Genomic DNA, 8,261 nt, shown 5'->3' on the forward strand with positions numbered 1-8,261 from the left:
CTGTTGGATCTGTGAGGAACACAGTTGATTATTTGCAAAAATGATCAATTATCAAAGATAATTAACTAATTATAACAATTAATAGAATTTTTAATATGAATTAACAAATATGGGGCACCACCTGGAAACCGGGACCAATAACCAAACAATGTAGTCTCATAAATGGGAGTTCACCTAGAATGTTAATATCTGAGAGATATCAACGTTCAAGGGTGAACAAAGAAGGGTTGAATTCGAGCTCTCCTTCAATCAACCACTTTTCACAATATGTTACACACGATAATGACAAAAGAACTTCTCTTTAAAGATATAACAGTGTTTATTAAACTTAGCAAAATTAACAAAGTTAACAAATACTTCATTCAATAAACAACTATTCTAAAATCTAATTCTACCAAACAAAACACAACAGCTACGTACAGGGTTGGACACATGCAGGGGAATGCATGTGTGTGTGTGTGTGTGTGTGTGCGCGCGCGCGACAAGATGGTGGTGACGGGGCCTGACGTGATGACGTTGTCGGTCTGTGACGCAGACATGACTATGGGAGGAAGTCACGTCACGCGAGAACCGAATGGCGGAAGTATGGTGGGATCTTGGTTAGACAGAAGCAAGATGGCGCCGCCTGGTGGTTGGCGTCTTGCACTCACCCAATTCAGTGCAAAACACATGTGTCTGATGGCGGATAATAAAAGACAAAGCAAAGCATTATCTGACCATCAGATGTACAAAAAGATGTCGGTGCGTGTATGTGTGTGTGTGCGCGTGTATGTGTTAGTCAAAAGAGAGAGAAGAAGGAGAGAAAGTGATCGTGAGAGGGAGAGAAGCGGTTCCTTTGTCCACAGAGAGCACACGTACGGACGGCAGTCTGTGACGCACGTTGTCTAGTTTCTGATCAACAAAGCAACTTACTTTCTCACTCACCATGGCACAAACACAGCGGTAGTCCTGAGCGGGACAAACACAAAACAGTCACAAACACAAAACAGTCTAGCATGGTGAACATAACTAAACAGGCAGCAAACTTAAAATACTCCTCAGATTAAAGCAGAGAAAAATGGACTTGGCGGTCCGTCAACTCACACAACAAAACAATACCAATAAAGCTAAAAAGCTAAATGCTAAACAACAGCAATTAATGCTGAAAAGAGCACACAACTAACACTGCCCAGACTTATGCCTCTTACTTGGCCGCTTCAGAAAGCGAGCAGGGTGTATGTGTAGTCCGTCTTTCTGTCTGGCTTTGTCCTTGGCTCAGATGCAGACGGTGGCCGTTCTCGCACAGTCGGCGAAAATCATGGCAGCTGGCTCTCAGCGGCGTGGCGAAGAGAACAGCTCAACTCGGTGTTGGGCCGTGGCTACAAGTTTGGCTATCAGCAATAATTAATGATTATCAAAGATAATCGTTAATTATTAAAATCAATAAAATTATTAATAAGAATTAATAATAACGGGGCACCACCCTGGACTCAGGGAAAAAGATAGCCAATTCAGTCTCACAGGGTACTAATCTATGAATTTGGGACTTTGATTAATAATTACTTGAATAACTATAAGCAAAATCACCATATCAATAGCTAGTAAAGGTTGAAGGATTTGGAGTTCTTTACAGAGCAGAGGTTGGCAAAACTCATTCTTGTGCAACATTAAAACAGACAACAGGTATATCCAAAAGCATTTATTTAACAAAAGGGTAAAAGCAACACACAATACTAATCTAGCTAAGTGTACCTATTTACAAGTGTGAATGTGTGAGTGTGTGTGTGTGTGTGTGTGTGTGTGTGTGTGTAGGGAAGACAATAGCAAGATGGCTGCAGTCACCTGGTGACTGAGCACATGGCATGTCGACACGTTGGCTGATAAAGGGAACTACAGGGATAAAAGGCCAGACCATGTGGTGTCTTGAACCACATGTGCTGCCTGAACCAAAGTTTGCCAAACTAGGTTTTAACCTCTTAACTGTGTGGTTCTCTATTCAAGGCCAATTGGTGTATACTAAAGGTGCCAGGTTAAGATGAGGTTAGTTGCATGCAAGGCCTAGTTACTGGATGTAACATGTGTTAAGCATGCTAACATTAACCTAGCGGTGTGGCTATGCAGTAACCTGACTATAGGCAACAAGGACATCACAACAACAGTTCAATGTATAACCTTAACCAAATCAATACACGTACAGTACATTGTTTGAGTTAAACATTCTTGCTTAGCCGTACTATGCTTCACTGTGTTGCTAGGCTATGCCCAGTTGTTACCAGTCCATGAAGGAAGAGATGCTTTGTGGTGTCCTGCTTTGTAGCTGGTGAATCCGTGGGTGAGTCAGGCTGAGAAGGCTTTGGCTCTGAAGCTGAAAGATGCAGGCTTTGCTGGGCAGACAGCACTCCAGTCGTGCAGAGGGCCCAGGTCACTCCTTGGTGTAGAGTTAGCGGCAAGCTAACTCCATTTCGCGGCTCCTGTACTTGTTAAACTGGCCAGCAGACTTGTGTGTTAGCTGCTGGCACAAGGAAACTTAGTTTCTGAGTCTTAGGCAGGCTCTCGCGTCTTCTGCCGTAAAGAAGACTGTGTGTGTCTGCTGTGAGCAGGCCACACAAGAGAGCAGAGATGGTGTGAAAGAGAGCAAGGAGCTGCTCCTGCTGCAGCTCGTGGAGAAAAGAGAGAGATAAGAGGGGAATCTCTAGTTTTGATAACCTGGATCCATGGGTGGAGCTTCACACTTTGGGTGCGAACCCCCAGGGCTCAGGTTTCTTGGAGTCTTGAGACATGTGGTAAACTGTGGTCCACATGTAGTCCCAACATCGGTGAAGAAGAGAGGAGCGTTTCTTCCTTCTCAAGGGAATTTGAGGACGCTGGTTGCAGCAGCGGTCTCTCTCGGATCCAGGAATGTGTTTAGGTGAACACGGGCGAAGTCTCGTCTCGTCGGGCGAGGGGAGTCTTCGATGAGGGGAAAACACGTGCGTGGGGTACCCCCTTTAGTCAAGCTGACTCACAGAGGAACAGAAGTTACCCCTAGCTCAGTGACATGGGAAAGGCGTATGCTTCAGAGCACGTTCAGTTTTTAAAAGGGGCAGTGTCATAGCTGCGTCATCAGGACGCTCCGCTGCGCAGGAGCGTCTCCGCCAATGAGAGACTGTATGTTGACTGTTTCCAGCATCCTTGGAAATGGAGTTTGCAATGGACTCCCATTTTCTGTAAGGAGCATTTTGGCGCTATTCCTTTGACTCGTAGATATCTGAGATGGGAGTTTCTCCTAAATGGAATGGTAAATGGACTGTACTTGTATAGCGCCTGTCTAGTCTTCTGACCACTCAAAGCGTTTTTACACTACGAATCACAGTCACCTATTTACACACATTCATACACTGAATGGGTACAGGGGCTACCATGCAAGGTCCCAACCTGCCCATCAGAGGAAATCTAATCATTCACACACATTCACACACTGATGGCACAGCCATCAGGAGCAATTTGGGTTTAAGTGTCTTGCCCAAGGACACATCGACATGCAGACTGGAGGAGCCGGGAATCAAACTGCCAATTTGATTAGTGGACAACCCGCTCTACCTCCTGAGCCACAGCTGCCCTGGTAAGAATTGTATTGCAGATATCCAGAATGTTCACTCTGGATATCCAAAATGTAATTGTGGATATCTGAAATTGAAAGCCCAATACACATGAATGGCAAAAGCGACATCATTTGTCCTAGGAAGAATGATGTCATAGATATCTGAAATGACAATTTTGGATAGGAAGAATGTCATTGTGGATATCTGAAATGTTCATTTTGATTAAGAAGAATTGAATTACAGATATCTGCAGTAAATATCCAGTCTAGCTATTAAATGTTAAAACGGCCACTTATACTTTTTAAAGATTTTTAGATATCTTAAATGTATTTTTGACTAGTACAATCAAAGTTGTAGATATCTTGAAATACAATTTCTACTAGTAAGAAAGCTATGGTGGATATCTTTAATTACCATTTTGACTAGTCAGAATACAATTTTGACTAGGAGAAATGCAATTCTGGATATCTAAAATGTAATTACAGATACAAATGTGGTTTCATTAAATGTTAAAACAGCTTGCCATAATATTAGAGCCTCTTGTGTACAGTATAAGCACTTCCCGGGGATCAGTCCTGAAGTTTGACAAAATTTTTGATGATTTGCAGCACCTAAGATAAAGATATTTTTCATATATTTATGTATTTTATAGCAAAGTTCTATTGAAAATTTCCTGTGAAAAGACATATGGGCTTTACACTTACGCTATATTTTTCATACCTAACTCATTAAAACAAGCAAACAAAATATTAATACGGCCGAAGACTAAATTAAGCATAATTCCTGAATCCAAGCAATATTTTTCTTTGCATGTATTTACATGAGGTCTACCAGTCAGAATTGTAGGACAATACAGATGCCTACCTCTCGCATAGTGATGACTGTTCAATCTTTTCTCTGAAGATGGATGGCAAGAGGATAAGCCTGGCCCTTAAGTCGATTCCTGTAATGCAGAAAAATATCCTACTTTCACAATCACATACATTTTAAAGTGTGTAATGTGGTAATTACAGATTTATTGTCAGGTTCATTAGCAAGGTGACTGTCAAAACACCAACAAAGCCTTCCCTGAAGTGATGACAGAAGCTGCTTGTTACAGGATGTATTTGGTCAACTTGGTGAAAAAACTATAAAATATACATGAAGACATTATTATTGATATTCAGTATATCACTGTGAATAGCTGATAAAAAGCCTCAAAGCCTGTGGGCTTTACAGACTATACTAACTCAACTTTTAGAAAATCTTATTTTACTTGTTTTCAGTGTGCAACAATTGACATTCCTTCAATTTCACAATATCCAAAGTTATTACATAGATTGATAACACTCTCCTGTAATATTTATGGGGCTAGAACAGTGGCAGTTAATTTTTGCCATTGAAAACAAAACCTGAGCTGAAAAAGGAACACTTTTATTGGAAAAGGCTGTATTGGCACTGAAACAATTATTGGCACAAAAAAACTTCCACTGTAAAATTCATTTTAAGAATTTTGATATATGATATAATTCCTTTTGGAAGATAAATGTTAATAACAATTAGTTGGTCTGAATGTAAAGTGTAGTGAAGTGAAGCTTCATGTTTTTACTTGTTTCATTGTATTTTAGGTGTTTTCACCATACTTACTCCAGTAGGTGTCCTTACGTACATGGGTATTTGTTGAGTACATCCTCCACGGGCATCCCTTCCATGATTTCACAACAATTCCAGGAGAATGCTTGTGCCATGCGATCTTTGACAGTCAAGATTTCTGGATGTGTCTTCAAGTACTCTGTAGCACGTTCACATGGGTCTGAATGGACGTTGAATCCTCCCCTACACACATTTCCTTTGGCAAAAGGGCAGAGACAGGTACATTCTAAAAGTCCGCACAATCATTGTACACTAAGGTGCTTTGGATAAAAATATCCATTGAACTGCATGAACAATTTGAGACCTAGTGTACAGTTGTTGTATATGCAAAAAAGATAAAATGTCTATTAAATCTGCCTCATATTGTCTTGCACTGTGTGTGCAAGTGAAAAAGTAAAAGTGATTAAAAAACATGAGAATAAATTATTGTAACGTCCCTTGATAAGCAGACGATGAGACATTAGTCAGTTTTTGCTGCAACTTTATTGCGCACTACAACACAGGCTACCGTGGGCTGTAGCCAATGCCAAAATGACAAAAAGACCTGCCATGAACTCTACACTAGCTTAGACTTAGCCTATCATAACACCAAAGAAGAAAGAACAACCCCCCCTCCCCACTCTCAGCCAATTGCAGGTGTGTTCTCTCCCACTGGTCACTTTTACAGGTAGCTCACATGACACAACAGGCTTCACAGCATCTAAGCTGACAACATGTTCACTGACAGCCTGGGAATATCAGTACTGCAAACTCAACAGACCATATGTCTGAACTAAACGAACGTTTCTTACAGTAACAATCATAACAATTTAACACTAACATGAACACAGTCTGTTACATTACATTGCCACGTGGCAATGGACTGACAAACGTTAGATTAGCTGGCTGGAATGGGTTGCACTACTCAAGTCTGCATGGGCTCCATGAGGGAGCACCAATGCATAAAATTAATAAATACAGAAAAACAAGTCCCCATGGAGAATTGCAAAGAATGTTGAATGAAATGGGGAAAATACTTCATAAAAAATAAAATAAAATAAAATGGGGAGTAATGGTGATGGCAAGTGGAAGCATTTCAACTCTGCTACACTATAGTTAGCAACTTGATTAGATGAACAAAATCACTCTCAAATAAAAAGTATCCTGTCACAAAGTTTAAGTCACTTGATTAAAATACCAAATCATTCTGAAATAGCTAATGAGAGTGTAGCCTATCTAGCAACAAGCCGTAAATGTAGCTAGCTAATGTTAAGTTACAGTATCCTGAGTTAGGCTTGTTAAAGTTGGCTAGCTAGCTAACAATAGCATGAAAAACATTAAGGTCCAGTTACTTACCCCTGAATTTTCTTGTCTCTTCTTTGTTTAATTTTATATTCCATCTTCAATTATTTTTTTAATTAGTCCATCATCCGCTTGACAAAGCAGTAAAAACTAGAAAAAAAACTAAAAACTAGCTGGATATTGACCAATGGCCAAAAAAAGTTTCTAGCTTCCGAGTTTGCTTCTGCATTGTGCGGCCCACTGAATATGCGCAGTAGTGTTTCCCCTGCTGGCCCTGCCCGCGAGTTCCCGCTGGGCCAATAAACTTTACATTGTGGTGATGTCACAGATTTTTAATTCGCTTTTCTCGGCTCGAGGAAAGTTTTACAAATATAAAACCACCATGGATCAAAAGTTCATAATAGAAAGACTCATAATTGACATTGTTTGCAGTTCGAAGTGCCCTCTTTTACAATGGTGGTCTATGGGAAAAATGCTTTTTGGGCCGCAGGGGGATTTTTCGTTGCAATACCATTAGTGACCACTGAGAAATATTGGCTGCATGGCTGAGAGGCAGCGCCCTATCCAGCTCTTATTATATATCTATGTTAGGAACACAATGGGGGATGAACCGGTTTGAACCAGTTTAAGCTTGTACAATTATGTACCCTTTTCTGTCAGGAATGATTTTGTACCTTTAAAATAAAACAAAGGTCCACAGCTATCACCTTAAGGACCATTGCTGTACCTTACAGGATACTTTTCTGACAAATGTACCTTAAGGTACAGAAATTATACCCCTATTTCTCTGTGTGTGTCATTCAAATATGTTGCAGTTTTACAGAAAAGAAAATAAACAACCCGACATCTTGCACTTGCGTCATCACTAAAGCGAGCGAAAAAGCACAGGGTGGGTTACTTCCTTGAAACTTCAAAATAAAAGCACCTCTCTATGTCCGTATCTCTAAACAGTGTATTTTAAACATATTGTCCATCGTACTATTGAACAATTACCATTACCAGGTTTCCCATGAATTCTCAGATTTACTATAAATACTCTAAGTGTAAATACTGTAAATAGTATATTTTTAACATTTCTTTTATATATTATTTGAACAATTACATATTAATTGGTTTATTTAATTACTTTAAACCAAAGAAGTCACAACAACATGTGTGCATGTGATGGGACCCAGCAATTACATTACAACACTAGTCTGTAAAACAGATACAATGAAATCCTTCAAAAAACTAAACGCCAATCCTATTTCTCTGATATGGCCTGCAGTGACAGCAGGTGTGTCTGTCTGCAGCCACATCCACTGTGGCTTTGCATGGCTTTTACACTTTCCACAATAACCATCACCACAACCTGATTTTGTGTGCGTCTATGATGACAGTCTATGATGACAAGAATGCTGTCTCTGTAGCCTGGTTTTCCACCGTTGCTAGGTAACAGTGTGGGGTTTTGCCCACATAAGAACACAGAGCCTCAGAACTTGTGTAAGGGTGTGTGAGTGTATGTGTGTGTGTGTCATGGCAGTGAACAGCACTGTCTTTCAGAACAGCAGCCACACACTTACAGACTCTTGACACGTTTCTCCTCATCTCTTTCTTCCTCTCCATCTGTGGAAACCACCCTGGCTAGTTTAGGTGAAGATTTTTAGGGGGAGTTTTTTTATGTCTTATTTGACTAAAGCAAATGAGTATGCTATAGACAGATCCTGGTGGCCTACGGATCAATGAGTACCCCTTAAAGGTGCTTTTTTTTTTAAAGAAAACAATATGAAGCTCAATGGCTTTTGTGCT

At 40.3% G+C, this 8,261-nt stretch overlaps 1 long non-coding RNA gene across 2 annotated transcripts; it reads right to left on the bottom strand.

Moving 5' to 3' along the window:
• Positions 1–4,074: 4,074 nt before the first annotated feature.
• On the bottom strand, positions 4,075–6,839 carry LOC122994270. 2 transcript variants are annotated; one of them, XR_006406546.1, is made up of 4 exons: positions 6,528–6,839; positions 5,187–5,388; positions 4,425–4,503; positions 4,075–4,171 (listed from the first exon to the last, which is right to left on the bottom strand). It is a non-coding gene; the product is annotated as an uncharacterized LOC122994270 (long non-coding RNA). The 2 variants fall into 2 exon arrangements; XR_006406545.1 differs by having other exon boundaries at positions 5,187–6,839.
• Positions 6,840–8,261: the final 1,422 nt, after the last annotated feature.

The sequence above is a fragment of the Thunnus albacares genome, chromosome 12 (assembly GCF_914725855.1).
Source record: "Thunnus albacares chromosome 12, fThuAlb1.1, whole genome shotgun sequence".
Classification (NCBI taxonomy): domain Eukaryota; kingdom Metazoa; phylum Chordata; class Actinopteri; order Scombriformes; family Scombridae; genus Thunnus; species Thunnus albacares.